The 20062-nt window shown below is 39.1% G+C and overlaps 1 long non-coding RNA gene across 3 annotated transcripts in view; it reads left to right on the forward strand.

Annotated features, from left to right (window-relative positions):
- Positions 1-4447: 4447 nt before the first annotated feature.
- The window catches only part of LOC135177123 (uncharacterized), a 108114-nt gene continuing 92499 nt past the window's right edge, over positions 4448-20062 (forward strand). For all 3 annotated transcript variants that reach the window (XR_010302925.1, XR_010302924.1, XR_010302926.1), the window contains exon 1: positions 4448-4538. This is a non-coding gene — a long non-coding RNA (uncharacterized LOC135177123). The remainder of the gene's footprint in view (positions 4539-20062) is intronic.

The raw sequence follows: 20062 nt of genomic DNA on the forward strand, positions 1-20062 counted from the left end.
CTTTTTAACACTTAGGTGAAGTCCTGGATGCTGTCTGTTCTCTGTCATGCAGAAAACCATGTATTGGGTTCTGTAGGTCAGACAGTTCACATGGCCCTCCAAGACAGATGAATTCATTTATAGACAGAAAATGCTAATTCAGCAACTCTCATGGAGGACCCATTTATTTACAGGTGCTTTCACTCAATTTATTGTCAGCTCTTGGGTGTTCACTATTGTTCTGTAGCTACATACATCTATGTGTGCATATATATACACACACACGGATATGTAGGAAGAATCATGAACTTCTCAATTCTGTTTTGCTATTAACTACAGTGGTGTTTGGTCTGGGAAAGTACTGTTCATAAGAACTGCAAATTGCAATGACACACATTTTGGCAGAACTGATTAATGCAATCAGATTATTTCCTTTTATTTCCAATTCCATCTTTTTATGCTTAGAGTAAGTCAATAGTTATCTATTCCTCCATGTTTTTCCATCCAACTGGAGGTAGATTCTGTTTTGCATGCCTTTGCAGTGATAATCCACACCAAGTATCTTCCAAGATGGTTTCTCTTCGAGTGAAAATGGAACTGGCATGGGGATGTAGGTATGTATACTTGGTGCCACTTGCTCTTATTATACAAAATACATCAGTCATATCCTAAGGCCATTATAGAAAGTCCCTGCTTCTCTGAAACTGGCAGAGCTTGTGTACACAAGAGCTTGTGTAAATATTGTCAGCAGAGAGACACCTCCCTTGCTGCTTACAACAGCTTTCCCATTGGAAATGTCTTTAAAAATAATAACAATGCAGATTTCTTAAAAGCTAAATGGGACTCATTCTCACAGCTTGTGAGAATATTTACGACAACTCCATTCAGTGGCTTCTGCTGTGCTATGAATGCAGGGCTTGGCTTAAAGGGGTTCAAGACCCTCAGGGTTGGAAATTGCTGCTTTAAGCTGCATGGTTTGACAGTGATCACCTTGAAGAAGAAAACGTAATTAATTTTAAATTGAAAGAGGTGGTGTTTATTTTGCAATTAATTGTGAGGAGTTCTTTTACTACTTTACACTCCTTATATCAAATGGCTTCCACCTCTTGGTGTGCGATGAGAAACCATCCCTCTTCAGTGGCTGGAACATAAATTATACTTGTTATGAAGATAAATGGAGTGCCTGTATGCAGTGCATTCCTTGAGAGAACAAGGTGAACTTCTTCCTGCAAGAAAATCCCACTTGGAGTGCAGGAGAGAATGTTGGAATTATTCAACAAAGTTTTGATCTGATGTTGTTGTTGAAAAATGGCACTGTCTTTACAGAAAGTCTTTGATTTTCAAAATGTGAGCTTTAATTTCAAAACTCAGGGTTTTGTCCCCCTTCACTTTTAAAACAATTGTTCTAGTCAGGTAATTTTTTTTAAAATTATTTGTCCCTATTATGTGAGCGATGCAAAATAGATTTTTCAGGTTGAAAAAACTTGAGATTTTAGTTTTTCTTTTCTGTTCTAAGACAGGAAAATGTTTGCAATTTCAAAAATTCTCGTGGGTCATTAAAAAAAAAAAAATTTATATATATTTCCCACACATCTCTACTCAATGAGAGCCTTACCATAAACTTAATGTGCCTTGGATTAGGCCCTGAGAGTGACAAAATCTTTGGAGTTTGTCAGCCTCATTGATTGCACAAACCAGTCTTGTTATGAGGAAACATTCCTGGGCCAGGCTACATTCTGACATTTGTCTGTAGTTTTCACGTTTAGGAGAGATTGTTGTCTCCAGAGAGTCATTCTTAATGATTTAAATCTGAGGTAGATCGTTTTTTCTGGCAGCGTGTGTGTAACCTAATCCATATATTGTTGAGAATAATTGGAACAAGCACTGAGTTGCTGAATTGATATGGTCAGTCAGTATTGATTGCATTCAAACGTGCTGAGTAGGTGGCACAAATTATAAAGGGACTGAAAAACCAAGGCAGAAAAAAAGGATGTTCAAACTGGTGAGGTATGAAAGCAGAAATGATTACCTCGGAAGCAAACAGTATAAGCTTTAGCATATTTGCTCTTGTTAATTACATGCTGCATAATATTAAATAGATCATATGACTGACTGTATGTAAAATTTTTGTTTGTTCCCTTTGCAAAGGGTTTGATGGTGACTTCAGGCGCATCTTCTGAGCAAGGGTTGGTGTGTAAACTGTACCACCCAAGGAGCAGCCCCGGGAGGCATCATGACTCACAGACTTGCTGCTGAGACAAAAATCCCTCCCTGCTTTCTCTCAGCTCTTAAGGCTGTGAAACAGAAAAATAATGCTGCTGTTGTGAGTGTTGTTTTGTTGGGTTTTGGTTTGGTTTTATCTTTTTTTTTTTAACTATGGTAAAATGCCTGCAGTGACACTGCTGAACAGCTGAATATATGGGAGTAGGGGAAGGATGCTTGGAATCCTAGCTCCTCAACTGTAAGAGGATGTGGGGGCAACTCCAGTTTGTATTGTAGCCTAATATCAGAGTAACTCATGGAAGTCAGTTATTTCTTGAGCCTAGCTTGGGAAAGCATTTCAACACAGTTTTCAACTATTTTAAATGGTGATTAGATGTAAATATGTGCTTAAAAACAGCTACTCTAAGGCTTCACCAGAGAAAACAAACTTCTTTGAGATTGTTTCCTTGAATGCGTGTGTTCCACCCTTGCAGTTCAGTGGCATCTCTCAATGGCTACCCTGTCCTATAGTAAAAGGGCTTTTTTGCTGACTGCAGTTTTATGCATCTCATTACTTCTTGCTAATAAGCAAAAAAAAATTAGATGAAATCTGTTAGGATTTGGTGCTATCTGTTAGGGTTATTTTCTGCATGCTAATGATATGCCTGGTCTGAAAAACAAAACAGGCCTGGGCATGTGAAATATTCTAGGTAGTACCCTACATAAAATTCAAAAGCAGTGTTTTCCCCAGAGGTGCAAGGTCTCATTTGATACACATCTAACATGTTGAACTGATTAGGAAGGTATTTTAGTAGGAAGAGAGCCAAATTTTGCCAACAGGTTAAATTTTATTTCATCCCCAAGAGTTAATTTTGCAGAAGAAATTAGGCCTCCTATTTCCCATCCCTTGGCACTTACATTTTCTCCTTTTCCTACTACAATTGCATTAATTGACAACTGAAAAAGACATTCAATCCATAGGATAATTTCTTCAGCATGAGTAGCTTTAAGGATACTTCTCTTTAAACATTCTTCTTATGGTAGACTTAGCAGAAACCCGTGCTAGGAATAGGTCTAGGAGGATCCACTGAAACTAGAGTTATAAACATTTCACTGAAATTTAGATCAACACTGAAGTCAACCTCTTAATTGGTTAAAATTCAATCATTTTTATAGGCTCTTATTTCAATGTTAGCTTGCTCAAAAATGTGTTATCCTACAGTTTGTGTGTGGTTTTGTGGTGTTTTTAAAAACCTTTTACCTATTGAATCTCATGGTTCTTATGCAAACTAGGGAATGTTTATATAAAGAACTGATGGATATGATCTGAGAAAAGATAGTTTGGAGAACGTTCTCAATCCTGGCATTTGTCTAGGCATGGAACTCATGTTCATACCAGAGGAAAGTCTTGGGTATGTTGCTGTGCTTAGCTGCATAAAGGATTTTAAAGAATTAGAAGACTTTCAAACTACTGTTATACTTATTTTACTGGAGGAGAACCTTGCAGCATTGTGCTTGACCTCACTGAAGACCAGTGCTGTTTCTGCTTAAACAGACCATGAAGGAAATCCAGTTGCAGAGAATCACATTTTTTTTTACTGTGGTCTGTTTGCTTCTGAATAAAGTGTTTGTTTTTTTCTGTTACCTGGTCCTGTAAACAGCAGACTATTTTCCTTTCTGTGCTAGCATGACAGTGGGTTGGTAGAGACCTGCTGGCTTGCTGTTGGAGTAGGAACCCTCACCCAGTGAAAGTCTTTTTTATTGCTGATTAACACAAGTAGCCCAATATCAGGTGCTAAAGAGGAGGAAGGAGGCACCTGTGACCCAGCTCCTTGAAAGCAACCTGTTACATATTTTCTCCCTGAAATTTCAATGGTTTACAGTCAGAATTTCTCATAGCTTGCCAAATGGGCATAAGTGATTGATCTGAGAGATCAATGTGCATTGCAAAGTCTGGAAATAAGACACCTGTCAGATTGAATGCTGCTTTTATCTCCAATTACATCTGCCTGCCTTACATCAGGAAGGGATTGTCCTGAACGATGGTTGCCAATCCTAAATTGGTAAAAATGATAATGTTTCCTACTCATCTTATTGAGTAGCTCACAATGTGTAACTGATAAAATATTGACTTAGTTTAGCTCAGTAAAAAGCTGTGCTTGCATTGGGATTCTTTTACTGGAGAAAGGAATTAGTTTGAGTAAACAGATGTAGCTATTTAACTTGCCTAGCATAGGTGAAGACTTAGCTAATGCATTCCACCTGTGAGAGTCACAAGGGGAACTCCAGACACAAGCTTAAAGCTGCACCTAGAAGACTTCCTAGTAATGCACCTATTGAATTGATAAACTGCAAAGGTATGTGCAAGACCAAGTTATTGATTTGGTTTTTATCCGCCCTAATCTTTAGGGCAGCTCTTTCAAGAAAAAAGAAACTGTCCTCATAGTTTTCAATTTTCTGACATCACATTTGAAGTAGATGCTAGCAATGTTTAGATATTCTCAACAAATTTTAGAGCTAGTTAAAAAAACCCTACTTTTTAAATGAATGAGAACTTTGATTATAAAAAGGCAGTGAAGGATTTATAAGTTAGAAAATTTTCCTCCGTTTCCCCCACCCCCTATCCTTTTATGACATTCTACTAGTTGGAATAAGTGTCCCTATAGATGGAACCACACAGAAGTATGTGGAATGATGGATGTCACAATCTGGGGAGTGAAGTGTCTCATACACATCTTGTATATGAAATGTAGTCCCCTTCCCCATACAGAATTTTGCGTCTAGGGGTGAAACTTTCTTAGTCTCTTCAGCAGTGTTGGGTACACCCAGCTGGTATTACAGTTGCAGACCTCAGGCTGTAACAAAAGTGACAAAGCTGCTGTATGGGAGGAAGAGGAATGGAAAGAATTAGGACTGTGTTGACTGCATTGTGGCTATCTCTTAGCATGAGGTAGCAGTGGAGAACAATGTTTATTCATTCAGCTGTAATTGCTTGGAATGAGATGCGTTTCTGCCATCCATGCTGGTTTTCTTTGAATGCCTTCTGTTTAGATTTTTCTTTCTCTTTGCTGTAATTTGCTATGCATTGATGAGAACGAATGTCAGCAAAGGTCTGAGGCTTTTGATGTTTCTAATAGAAGATGCAAATATTTAACAGATGAAAATTATTTGCTAATAAGTATCAAAAGCAGAAGTACAAATAAAAACTCTTGTGTAGTAGTTGCTAAAAATTAAAGTGACTTACTGTTGAAGTGCTGGGCAGGCTTTTCTTTGTGTGTAAATGTTTTCAGAGAGAAGCATCCTTGTTGTTGTCAGATTGTAACTGCCATTTTCGTTTTCTTTTAAACCTCCCTTGAAACCTTCTGAGGAAGTGTACAATCAGTGAATCTTCCTAGGTGTGTTGGAACTGAGAGACAGAGGCAGGATGGAGCCTTTAAACTGTTGATAATTCTCATCCAATTGTCTGTTTAATTCAGGATAATGTTCCTGACTGGCAAATGTGGCAGAAATTGTGTTTATTCTGTACAGACACACAAACTGTTTCTGTTCAATATTGACCTTAATGGATCCTCACACATGTCTGGTTCTTCTGCTGGTTGCTGTAATAAATACTGGGCAGTTAAAAACTGTCTACAACCAGGATTTCAAATGGAAATGTGAACTTGTCTTGACTATATCACTAGAAAACCCATCTTGCTGCTAATCAGTACAGCTGATACACAGTGAGCCAGAAAACTGCTTTAACATCTTTTATCATGACAGTCTGAATCTTTGTAGTACTACAGCTGAAACCTGGGAAAGGATATTGGGCCAGACATTTTATATCTTGTCTGCTTTTTGGCTGATCAGTGTTTAGGGGTCAAGGCGCTTTGGCCTCTGGATTTATTCACTTGCAGTTTGAAATGGCTGAAGTATTAAAACCCTTAAGTGCATTTCTTGTCAGAGACCTCTTAAATCAAACACAGCTTAAATGAATTACTGAAAAGAAACAGTTTCCACTTCTTCCTTAATCTGTCTCCCATGCTCAGTAATTGATGTCTAGTTTCATGAGTCATATTTAACTAGCCTCAGGTTAAATCTCTTACAGTCTAATCCTGTACGTCCTTCCGTAGCCATTGTCTGTGCTGGGACTGGTGGAGGTTTTGCATGAGTAAAGACTGCCAGATGGGTTTCTGTAGGAACTTGTGGTGTTTTTACCTAGAAGAGGCTTGAAGCTTCAGGAAAAATCAGCATCTGTAGTCTATGCCTGTTGCATGACTGGAGTGGTGCCCTGGGCTGATTCAGGTGTTCCCAAGGAGTGAGGGATTCTGTTGTATGGAAGCTTTCAGCATCTGGTAGTGTAACACTTGGGAAAACAGCCAAAAGCAAATTTTAGGCTGGTATCCCAGGCAGGGATTTCAGCAGGGCTCTGGGCAGAGATTTCAGCAGGGCTCAAGTTAAAACCAGGCATGACAGCCTTGCCGATCGCCGCAAGTGAATGCGGATTTCCCTAGGTAGGTTGGAATGTGTGGGTTAAACTATTTTTGATTTGTCACTACTGTGAAGAATCTTTCCTGAGCTGTGAAAGTTAGACTCAAAATCTAGTTCTCAAAAGACCTAATAAGCATTTTGTTTCCTGATTTCTTTTTGTCTAGCATTTTGTTATGGAGAAGGATGGAAAACCAGGGAAAAGAGAATCTAGTATTGAGAATTTTCAGTTTAAAAAGCAAAGTGTATCTGTAGCAGCAATTTTCACTACAACCCAAACTTTACAGTCACAAGTCATCATATAATGTCTACTTTCATTCTTGCTGCTGCTGAAGAAATGAAATATGTTGGAAGACAAAAGAACATAAACTGACTACTGTCAATCACTCAAGTTAACAGAGGGAGGAAATTGTGCCCTTTTGTCTTTCCTTAGTCTGATGTCTCAGTGCTGTACATATTAGAGAGTCTTTAAGGGTCCTTCTGGTTGTCTTTTGTTGTCCCTGTGATTGTTTTCTTTCATAATCAGACCAATTAGCCTGTTGACAGAGGGAAGGGAAAAATCCACAAGTGGTTCTCTTCTTAGTCTGGAGCAAAATTTAGCAGATAAATAGACTTGCCTCTAATGACAGGGGGGAAATTGCAAATAAGAATTTCACCAGACACATGTCATTAGTTACTCCCACAACTCTTACAGGTGTGACATTAATCAGGTTGTGAGCCATGTTCTTGGAGTCTCAGAGGGATCTGACACCATCTGCGTGGCTCTTGTGTTCGGGGTCACTAACTGAGTATGCAGAAAAAGATCACTTCCTGAGGTATCTCTGCCTTTGAGCAAGCCCCTTCCACACTGTGATGGATACCTCAAATAGCCAACACATGAAGGGCATCACTTTCCCAGTACTGACAGTGATGGATGTGCTCAAAGCTAAAAGAGCACTTCCTCTTTGCCTGAAATTCTGGCTGGCTCGTTTGTGTACAGGCACTCTGTTCGGAGTGGTGAGGTACTGTTGCTACATCCAAGGAAACCAAGTGGGATGTGAGTGAATGAGCATATCTAGGAAGTTCTTGTCTTTCCTGCTTTCTTAGAGAATTTTTGAAGACCACTATAAATTGGTAGGAAATTAAAGTTTGAGGCTTAGTCCTCAAGTGTGCCATGCTTTAGACTTGGAGAATAAACTCCTTAAAGATATAGCAGTTCTTGGTTGTAGAGGTACTTCTCCATGTTACTTTACCTATGGTATCGGGGCTGGGGACAGATGAAAAGATTTCCTGTCCTCCTCTACCTTTTTCTCCCATGTGGCATAACAGTGGCAGGGTAGATAAGTAATTATTTGCATCCTCTCTCTTCCTTGTGTATCTAACTATGTATTAATCGTTTTCACTCATATTTGGCTGCCCAGTTGGTTTTAAATGAGGCACCTGCATGTCAGACAGGTACTGCTTTGTATGCAAGGTAGTACTGAGGGTCTCTTGGACAATGATTCCCACCAGTTTCCACCACAGTCAAATTCTTTAAAGACTTTTGTGCATCCAGCCGCAGACTGCCCTGCAGAGAGAAAACCATCCTAGAGGGTAGTTATCAATATTTTAATTCAAGAAAACAGCTTGCTGGATTTCTTCCCTTGGAAAAATTATCTCTGATTTAATTCCAGTCAAGCCTTGCAGTTTCAGTATCTACCAGAGAGACCTTAGGCTTATGAGTCTAACAACTTGGGAACCGTTTCTCTCCCCCTCCCTTCCCCCTAAGAGCTCATGCTTGCTAGACGGGCTTTCCCAAATTCTCACAGCTCTAATCTGGATACCATTTAGTGTGACAGCCTTCTTGCCGGGTTCCCACAGCTGGTTAGTGTTTTGAATTCCAGCCTCATGAACTCATATCAGGCTACATGGGCTAATGCTCCGAGCACAACCTAGAGCAGATATCTCTGATGACAGAGTAATGGAGAAAACTCTGGTACTTTCTGTGTGTTTATAAATGCACAATCATCTGTGTTCTTCTTCACTTTCTGCACAGTGTGACTATAATGCCTCACATAGGCACTGAAATGTTAATAGAGTTTCATGAAAATAAAATCATCAAAGTCTGTTTGATGAAAGACCAGTAAAACAACCTGCTGCAATGGGAAAGGTCTGTCAAATCCCAAGGGTCACAAATGTGGCTGAAAACACCACTTAAACAGTCACAGTTATCTCCAGCTGAACTTTTACCAAGGAAAAGTCCAGGAAAAGTATGATCTATTCTCTCTCATTACATTCAAACTTTACCTTGAATAAACTCTTTGAAATAACTAGAGACTGCAATTGTCAAACAGTGTGGTGGACATAGCACTGCTGGCATGGATAAGGTCATTGAATTCAGAGCCTTGGACTTGTTTAGGGCTAGTTGCAGAAGCTGCACCTGGTTCAGTGGGGTGCTGCCAATCTTTGAGGCCCACCAATTTATGCCTGGATCTGGGCAGATGTTTTCAGTCCTAAGGTCTACTCTTGCATTTGAGAATCCAATGATTCTACTCTTAACTACATCTTTAAGTCTTGAAAAATCCAACACTTAAAGCACTGTCAAAGCAGTGTCCTCTTTAGAAAGATGGGTTCTGAGATATAGCTGAGTAGAGATGTGAAGAAAGAATTTGTGTAGAGCTGTGTGATTCCTGTTATTGACCTCATCAGCTCTACTGATTCTAGGAGGAGTTTGACAGTTGTTACCAGTGCAAGATCTAACCCACCTCCTCTTCACTTTGTGAGTCTTCAGATATTTTTTCCTTCAATTAAACAACAATAAATTAGAATTAAAAACAACTATATATCAATATGGAGATGATTGGTGGAGAAGCAGTGAGTGGAAGACAAGCATTTTGTTTGCAACTGCACTGCTCAGAATATTGTTAGGGAGCTGTTTTAAAATTTTTGAAGGCACATGAGAAACAGCTTTTCACTCTGAAGCATTTTCAGAACACTTGAATGTTTGTTTTTCCTTTGATGCTGACACAACTGCATCGCATGACTTGCCCATCCTAATCCAGCAAGTACCAGTCAGGAATTTGAGTACTGTGTGTCTGGGAGGTAGCTTGCTTTCATGGAGTGGATGTGAAGTCAGTTTACTAGGAATCTGTAGATGCATCTCCCTGTTTAACATACAAGCCCATTTTGAGAGGAGGTCAGATACTTAGGATGTTGTTGAGTTTGTAGCCATCTCCTGGAATAGATCTTTGCGTGGTGGAAACACAGTAGAGATGAAGATGTGGCCCAACAGAATATCCAAGTAGTCAGAATCCAAGTCTGACCAAGTGTAGTCAATGTCAAAGACTTGCAGCAAGCAAGTAGATCTTTGTGCCTTAAAAGAAAATATGCTTCCTTTTTTTCCCCTGTTTGTTTGATTTTGTGGGAAAGTAAAGGCTTTGGATGGTTCTGCGTTGTTTTATATATGAAAGTTGCATGCAGGAGTAAAAGACATTTGCTATCTACTAAAGAAAAAAGCTTCCTGGCAAGCAACCTGTTCTACAATCCCATCTGTAAATGTATTGGGCCATCTAAATTTGGATTTTTGTTGTCTCTTGAGAGACCATTTCAGAGCCTTGCTGCTCTGGTACTTCAAAACTTTCCTCATTTCCCTTCTAAATGTGGTAGCGCTCAACCTTCTCCAGGTGACATGATCATCCTGTTAAAGCAGGGGTCTTTAACCTGGATATCCTCTAAAATGTGATGCATCTCCTCAGCATTTACATCAGGAATTATTCAGACCTTTCGGAAACATGGGAGAGCAAATGTTTACTGACCGTGTAATTAGCATGATGATTTGCTCTGTCTATTGGCCCTTATCACCATATTTCCTGTCTGAGCAGTGGAAAGTGAAAATATTAGTTGCTGTTTTACTAGAGGAACAAGTGTCTTCCAAATGAACAAATGATCTATTACTGGTCTTGCAGACTCTTCCCATGGGAATAGGCATTTTGCTTCTTTTTTTACAGCTAATTTCTTTCATATAGCAGGTTCCCAGACACATCAAATGCCTCACATGTTAAGCTGTTAGTTAAGATTTATAGTCTTTGTTTGTGTTATCAGAGTGAATCAGATGATGGCTGGACTCAGACTTCTTCTCATGGACTTTTGTAAAAATGAATAGATTAATAAATTAAGGTTTTTATATCTAATCTCTTTCTAAAATATGAGATGTTTCTAATACTCCTCTTTTGCTGAGAAATTCCTTGCTCTGCTGTACAGCCAAGACTCAAACAGCAAATGCTATTCTTTTGCTTGCTGAAAGGATAGATGTGCACAGCATTGATGGATCTTCCATAGACAGACAAAGGCTACCAAGGAGGTTTGGAATGAAAGTCAATGATTCTCCATTACTTTGCTCTTAATAAAGCTCAGGTGACCTGTAAGAGGAAAACATAGATTTAACAGTTTGGAGAAAAACACACTTTGTATGTTAGTTTTTAAGACTAGATCTTCAGCATACAGTGGCAGAATGGGAAAGGTGTTAGTGCTTTTATACTAAGCTAAGCCATAGGAGACTTCATACAGTCCTTTTCTTTCCACTACTTTTCCTTCCTAGTTGTAAATACATTCTGGAAACTTCATTGTAGTAGCATAAGACAAGAAACTAAAGCAAAATCTGCTGTTTGAAAAGTGAAATAATAATTTTTTGAGAGGTCACATTCCCTTAATGTTTCTGGGAAATTTTCTTTAAACTCATTTGCCAATTTCTGTTAAACTCTGTAGGATAGCTTGGAGATTAATGGTATGTCACTCTTAACTGTGGGAATCAAGAGTTGTTTTTCGAGGTGTAAGCAAATTACTATTTGGTGGATGAGAGGAAATAGAGAATGGAATCTATGAGACTTTGGAGCTTCTCAAGCTCATGGCATTCTTCTAGCTGTGAGATAAGTGAAAAGGAACAAACTTTTTTCACAATAAGCAAAGTGAAGCCTGTGCTTCTTTTCCCTCACCTGTCCTTTGTCACTCACCAATAGAATATAAATGACTTTAAGATTCAGTTAGATACATTTATTTGTTTATAACAACAACAACAAACCAGCCCCAAAAATAAACAACAAATGAAACAAGCAAGCTCACCCAAACATAATTTCAATATTTACAAGTTTTTTAAAGTGAATAGGGAGGAAAGGGGAAGAAGCACTTGCAAACTAGAAATATTTAATTCTACAAACAGACCAACAAAACCGGGAGCTAATGCAGTTCTTAGCAAAGGACTTAGGTCTCTCTTTATCTGCTGCAAACAAAGGAACTGCTATTTGTCCTTAATGCCTGCTGTTCAATCAGCAGCCTTGATACTGCCTCACATCCGTTACTGCTTTGAGATACCTCTGTTCTCTGAAGCAAGACCACAAGATCTATGAGACCTGATAGTTAACCTCAGGTTTGAGCTGATCCGTAATAACAAAACTTAAGTACCGATACGTTATCCAGTCATCCACACAACCCTGCTGCTTGCTGCCTTTCTCAGGGGAGATTTTAGGTTTGTATCATTTCTAAGAATTGCACTGTTTCTGTAATTCGTGGCTATTAAATAGCTCTGCAGATTTATGTTGCTGTGAGTTACAACAACGTAAATGATTTCTAGTTGTGGGACAATTAATATGTCAGAATTGCCCTTTTTTTGTTTCAAATGTTTAATCAACATTTTTGAGAAGTAGATGATCTTGTTTTAGAAATGCATAGTTAATAGGCTTACTTGAACTTCAGCGCTGAGCAGAACAGCAGAGTGCATTTTTCATGTTCTTTAAGTTGTATTTCTCTATGGTAGAAAGAAAGCCACAAAGCTCTACTACTGTACAGTGGTTTTGTTCAATTGCTTTTCATCTTGGAGACCTGATACTGATTTAAGTCATACATCAAAATGAATCTATCTCATTCTAATCTTTAGTAGCCATGAATCTGTATCCCAAATCTCATTCCCTGCCTATGCTTCATCCAATTAATGAATTTCATCAGGAGAAGACTGGAAGTTGTAGGTAAGTTCTTTGGCAGGGCCATTTATCATCTGCCCTACACCTGCTTGCCTTGTTCTTGATTACTTGCCCAATAATTTGAGGTCCTGATGTAACAAAGCACTAAAGCGCATGTGCAACTTGAATATTCCAAGTGGTTGTCTTGAAAGTGAGGTGGTCACCAGTGATGTGACAGCTGATGTAATGCTGTTGCATTGGATGAAACACTAATCTTACATCTGCTTGAAATCTGGGGTTAGCAGGCAGGATTAAAATTATTCTGCTTCAGGTTTAGATGTTGAATGTCTGGCTAACTGTGAAAGTGAAGAGATTGTTTAAAAAACCTAACACTAACTTATTTGACTATAATAAAACATTTTAAACAATTAAGCGTACTGGGCAGGATTTAGAAAAAGAGATTGCTTCAATCATTCTATAAAGGCAGAGCTAATTTTGTTTTATAATTAGGGATGCTTGTCCAGTCTAATCTTCCTACTTCTCTAGCTCTTGGGGTATTAATATTTTTTATTTATTTACTTCTATTCACTTTTCCCCCCCGGGCAATGTAATGTTTCAAGATACTCTTTCTAAAGTGAATGTAGTTTGACATATTTTTTTAAAATACTGAAAATACAGAAGGGTTTTTAGTCCAGCAATATTTTCACAGGGATTTAAATTTTAGTAAGTGAATGACCCTCTTCAAAAACGATCAAATTATGTTATGAAAGCACAATTACATTTAGAGATTGGATAGAACATAGTCTAAACAAGTATTTAATAATGTTGCAGCCTCATTGCACTGCAGAAACAACTCTTCAATACAAAAAGTTAACAAAAAAGAGCTAGGCAAACTTACACAGGAGGATAGGCTGTATTTATTAGAATATTCAGGCTTACCTTTACTCTGCAGAAGTCAAAATTTAGATCTCTACACTTTCTTATTGCTTATAATATTTTGCAACTTGGTGTCATAATGTAAATGGTGACAGAATTTGACAGTTAGATGCAGCTTTTTTTGAAACAACCAAAGAAGTATTTGTTCTCTGTTCCTTTGATGGACTGAAAACAAGCAAAAGCAGTATTTTCTTGTCATTGTTGAATTCTCCACAGAGTAATAATTTGAAAACACAGCAGGTAACAATTCTGCCACAGTATTCTTCTGAGATGTGGCTGCAGGATTATAAGTGGGACAGCAATAAAAGGGAAAAAATGTCTGCATAACCAAAACTTGCATTAGACTCCCTGCTTTCTGAATTTCTCTCTAGTGTTTGGGAATTTATCTGTGCAAAGTTTTGTACAGTAGAGAAGTATTTTTTCCATGCATCCAGGGAGGTACAGCAGAGATTAGAGGCCAGGCCTTCAAAAGCAATTCAGTGTGTGAGATCTAAGGGTATGCCTAAGTTTCGTGAAAGTCTGTAGCAATAACCAGAAACCAAGTTTTGAAACCACAACCCGAGGCCAATTTAAGAGCATCATAATGAGAACTTCAATAAGAGTGGGCCCTGTCTTCCTTGAGCAGTTGTTTTATAAAGCTTGACAAGCTTATAAGCAATCATAGCAGGAGTGTCTTAAGATGGGAAAACGTAGGCAATCCTAGTGATACCTGTCACTTCTCCTGGAGATAATAGACTGAGGACGATGCCATGTTTCAAGGGATTGTGACACATAAGGACACTTCTTGATGTGAGAGGGTGATTGTAAAAGGGAGAAAGTAATTGAATGGAGGGGAGGTATCAGCAAAAGAGAGTTTTATTGTATTTCAGTTTGGGAGCATCCAAGTGTGATGGTTTTGGTGTTACCTGACCCTCCATACTTAAGAAAATCACCTAGACTAGACTCAGTTGATCTGGAAATTAAAGAATGAAGCTATATTTACAGCTTAACACAATATAGAAGTAGATATTTACAATATATACAGCTGTATATAGCCATATACAAGTTAAAAAGTGATACAAAAACACAACACCCCTCCCAGAAACTAGAGTCCCCAGGAGGGGCTCCCAACCTCCCTTCTGCCTTCTTCCCACTGCCTTACTCCAGACCTTGCCTTATGTTCAAGTTGAGTTTGGAGGATTGGCCAGGGTGGATTAGGAAGCAGATGGATTAGCAGGTTAGAGAGAGAAGTGCATGCAGCCAGAGAGAGCAACTGCTCTGCGTTATCTATATTTATGTTCTTGTTTTCATACATCTCAGCAAGCCTATGAGTGAAGTAGACATCACCATTGTTTTCTTTTCACAGCCTATAATCTAATTCTTCTCACCGAAATATCCCAGCTAGGCTCAAACTAGCACACCCAGGAAAATGAGAACAAGGGCAATAGAGAGGACCTCAAATCTCACTCTGTTAATACAATGGGTGGATCTGGCAGTGGCAACGCGCTTCCTACATACTTCACATTGCAATTATTGGTGGCTGATACAGGAGATACAGAAGTCTTAGTGTGGTATTTCTTTACCTTAGCAATAATCACAGTGATCAGTTTAAGCAAGGAAGTCTGCACAATTTAGCAGTTTTCCAATTCACACCAGCCCATGCCAGGTTTACCTCATTATCAGACAAGATAAACTGCTGGAGAGAAAGCAAGGAGCAAGCCACTTTGTCTTGTCAGGCAGCTTCTCCAGCACGTTCACTGGAGTGGGATTCTTTCCCTGCAGTAAACATACACATGTCGTGTGTCAGGCTTTTTCCAGAGGGTGGGAACCTCTTTGCCCCCCTCCTTTTAGCTTCTCAAAAAAGTCAAAGACACCCAGTGAGCACTTGTACACATGTAGTTAGTTGGTGGTCTGCCCGCTGGCTTGCACATTGGGCTCTTTCCAGGGGGGTAAGCTAGCATGTGGTTTCCATCTCGGGAGATCTCAAAGCCTTCTCAAAGTGCCACATGAGCATGCTTTAACAGCTTGGGAAGAGTGCAGCTTCTTTCAGGTACTTTGGCTTTGGTAGCTCTCCATTTGCTTCGCTACACCCCACAAAAATAAATGTTTGCAAAAGGAGCATAAGACATTTTGATTCTCCTTTTGAATGCATCTTTCTTAGTTGTGACTGGCTGGCAGCTTTTCTTTGTAGCATCTGGTCTGCAGTCTCCTGAGCTCACTCACATGCTTAGATCTGTAGTGGGGACTGTTTAGACATTCTCTTAATTTCTATATCTGCTGGTCCTCTCTTTTCTTTTTTTTTCCCCCTCTTTCCTCCTTTGAGGAGGTGTGGTTCACTGGGAAAGGTTTTGCCCTTTATGATAACCTGAGAAAAATCACTTAGAAGATGGTAGAGATGAAAAGAAACTGTGGATAGAATAAAACTATGCCTAACACAAAATATTCACAGAATAAATATTCATTAGGAGATCTCTTCTCATTCTCTTATTATGTGATAAGATGTCTGAGAAATGTCTCTTAGAGTTTAGTTCTGGAGGTGACACTCATATCTGAAAGTGGCAGGCTAGAAGGAGGACACAGTAGTCTGCAGGTCTTCTGATTTCAGTTCTTGCTTCTGCCGTAGTCTGCCTGGTCTTGTAGGTGATTCTCTCTACTCTCATTACTCATCAGTAAGACATGATTAATAATTTTTCTTCTCTCCCATTTGTGGTTGTTCATGTTTGCCTTGGCCCAGTGCTTGTTTACATGTGTAGTGCCTATCACTACCTGTCCATCATTGTTTGCAGTCTAATTATTCTGATATAAATAATACTTTTATGGACAATGATTCCTGATATGAGAAATCACATCCCTGTAAGCAGTTTAAGCTTTCAGAATTGGACTTCAGGGAACCTTGGTGTGTTGTCTGGATGATACAGTTTGCTGTGGTGTTAGCCAAGATGTCTCTGAGCTTTTATTGTGCTCTGAACTTTACTTTTTTTTTTCTTCTCCCCTTGTCTTACAGCTACATTGTGCTGCCTCTCTCTGGTTTTATGAATGGAATGTTGTGATCTGCATTTTCATAGAGATCCTTTCATTAGATGCTCCCTCTGTTCTTAAGACATCTATGGAGGTTAATTTGGGGAAAAAAATCTTTGCAATGCATGACATTTTCCTTCCATTATACTTGAGCAGTCCCAGATTTATGTGGAAAGATTACACAGAACATCTTATTTAGAAGAATATGTACACTCACCATGCACACAGAAAAAATATTACAATGTATTCTTTCTACAGAAGAAGAACTCTGGCTAGCCAGAGAAAATTATATCACGGATCTAAATAGCTTTTAAAAAGTTCTGAGTTGACAAAACTAATTTCCAACACTTCTTCTATGCCTTCTAAGTCGACATTACTAGACAACCAGATGCACAGCCCAAATTATTGCTGACTTGGCCATTGTCTTGTGCCTCTACATCTTTTAGTGTGTTTCTGGTAACATAAACATTTGCAGCCCAAACCTAGAAAGTCTTGTGGGAAATTGAACCAACTTACTTTATTTGTTTCAGCAGGAACTTGCTCATCATCATCTCTCTTTTTTTTTTTTTTTTTGTTTCCCAACATGTTAACAGATGTAAATATGAATCATATTTCATTCTCAGACTCCTTATAAAAATACAGGCAGAACCAAAGTTTCTGAGTAATAAAAAATGTTGGATGCATCTCTAAACCACAGCGAAACACCCTATCCCCAAACGAGTCAAGGCTTGGCTTGCACACCTCTGTCTGAAAAAGAGGAGAAAGCTTTTGTATAGCATTGCTGTATATATGCCTGTCCAAGTCTTCCATTTACCGACAAGCAGCACTGATAAGTGTGTGTGTGTGTGTGTGTATGCATGCTTCTGTGTGTGTTTAGGTGTATGGTTTCCTGTCTTCATTATCTTCCCTGTCTGTTTTTTATGACTGATTTACACTGTAGACATTTTTGTGGTTTTGATGGCTAGAATGATGTGATATTCATTGTGTTCACTCCTTCTCCATCCTCCACATGTTTCAAACAAGGTTTGGAATTAGACTTTCTGAGCTTGCTTCTACACCAGGGACATCAGAATCTATTAGTGATCTATGATTATATTTAGGGTGCCGAGTCTGTTATGAGTTAATGTATCATCTAGTATGCAGGAACTGATGTTGTGAGTAGGGTGTGAAGCTTGAGTTACTGGAAGGAATCTTGCTGATTTAGGGCTTGCTGTAAGTATCTCTAAGACAAGGCACTTCATTTAAGCTCAAAATAAACTTGCTTTGGTTAATAATATCAGGATGCATGGGCTACATACCATCATAATAGACTGAAAATGTGCTCAGACCCGTGTCTCAGCCTGACTCTTGGTAACTCATCTTGTTTAATTGTTACCCAGCTGAACTGGACTCCTGGCACAGTTTTGCCAGGCAGCAAGTGCAGTCACCTGAGTGACTTCTTATGTTTTGGAAATTGGGTGCAGTCAGGGCCTAGTCTCAGTATGTGTTGTGAGTGAGGGCAAAAACATTCAGCTTATGTAGATATGAACTGTGCTGTGCAATCATTTGGATTCAGGGCCATAGGATGGGCCCAGTCCACTTCATTTGGTAGTGCAGGAATAGCTGTTGATGTTTTCAATTGAAGCTTTGTCTTCTGAATGTTCTGGTTCTGGGCTCTGCATCCCCCTTTCCATGCTAGCAACGCACACAGTGTGGACACCCACGTTTAAGGGTTTAGATTAGACACTAAGAGCTGGCAAGCTTCAGTCTCACCTGCTGAAAATATCAGCTGCTTTGAACAGGAAACTCTTAGAGTAGGCTTAATTAAGCATGGACTGTTTGACTTAACTGGGATTTGATTGTAATGGGTTATTTTTTCTGGCAACAAGCCAACACAGCAGAGGTTGTTCATTAAGTGCAAGCATTCACTTTCATCCTCCCTCACCAATTCACAAGCATCTTGCTATTGTGTGTGATCCTGCAACGTGGAGAGTTTCTCAGTTTTTCTATGGACATGCACTAAATGTGTATGCCATGTGACCCTAGAGCTACAGGCATCCAAGTGGCGGCAAACAGCAGTAATGGAAAGCTGAGGTGTGTAGAAGCATTTCTGAGGTGAGGAACAGGCTGCTCTTCTACAGTACTTCCTTCCATAACCTAGGCCTCTAGTCTTTGCTTACAAATGAACTTTTAATTGCAATGGGATTTAAGGAAAACTCTTCCAGGAAGAAAAGGATTTTGCTGTCCCTTGGCTGTAGATGCTCTTGAGGGACTCCTTGTACATGCAAAAAAGATATGCATGCCTGCCCCCTCCATCCCCCACCCACCATGCAGCTCCCTCCTCAAAATTAGTAAACCTTCATAACTCCCTTTCCTGAACTTAGATTCTGCTTCATTATGCTCTTCACATGACCAAGGCAAAGCTGTGTAAGCTGCTCTATCCTCTAGATAGTCTTTAAAACCCCCCGCCAAAGACAAGCAGAAGTGATTCACTTTTCTGGGAAATAGCCTTCTTTCTTTGCTTATTTGCATTTTAAATATTGCTTTGTAATATGTTTGCACAAAAAAAAAGTACATTTTACTCTTCTGAACTTGGTTTTCAAGGTGCAGGTCCCAGATGGGAGGAGTTAGCAGTGTGTCATGTCTGCTTACATAGCAAACCAGAGTTTAGCAAACATGTCCTGTTGGTTTTCTTTTCATATCAAATCATAGTATTCTGGGAATGCCTTGGATATTCCAGACTTTGTAATAAACTGAGTCATTTGAGGATTTTTCTGCTCTAACTATAGAACATTCATATAGAAAGATCTCTTGCTAGAGTTTGCTTTGTGTTTACAATGAACAAACAAACCAGAGTATGTGGTCAGCATGATGATGAGGATTTGAAGTAAAAAGAAAAGCCATAATGAGTGCAGACGTGATCAAAGCTTTACTCTAACATCCTTTCTAAAAGCTATTTCCCAGTATTTATGGAAAATCTGTTTAGGACCCTGTGTTACCAGGAAAACTTTGCAGCAAAGAGTGATGTTAAATGTGTCCTTATGTTAAATAAGATGCTGGAACTGAAGCCATCATTACTACTTTTGTTTTGCTTAGGTAGTATTTGAATATATGTTGCTGCAAAACTGCTCCAGATTTCTATCTAAGGGTAGGGAAGAGGAGAAAGTATTTGGAGATTCCTTTCTGAAAGCAGTGACTGACTGAGCTGAATGGACTCAAAAGCTGGCAAAAAAAGGTTTTTACAGGGAAACAGCAATTATTTCTTCCACTGTGAACTGGAGGAAACAGTGCCTCAGCAATGTGATTCTTAGTCATCATGTTTTGCAAGATGATTTTTATAGAGCTTTTGTAATAATGTTGTTTCTACCCAAAGCTAAAATCTAGTGTTATTCTTATTTTTGCCTACAAGTGGCTTGATGTGACGGCTTTCTTTCCCTAAGGAAAAGCTTTCTCATTTGACTCTTTTCTTTTCCCCACTTGCTAACTGCAAAATCAATGCTCTCCCTATATTCACTTCAGAGAAGAGAGGGTGTCAAAATCAGAGATGAACTCTTAGCTCTGCCTTACAAGCTGTGCTGTAAGCCTTTTCATAT

This window comes from Pogoniulus pusillus, chromosome 7 (assembly GCF_015220805.1).
Source record: "Pogoniulus pusillus isolate bPogPus1 chromosome 7, bPogPus1.pri, whole genome shotgun sequence".
In the NCBI taxonomy this organism is placed as follows: Eukaryota; Metazoa; Chordata; class Aves; order Piciformes; family Lybiidae; genus Pogoniulus; species Pogoniulus pusillus.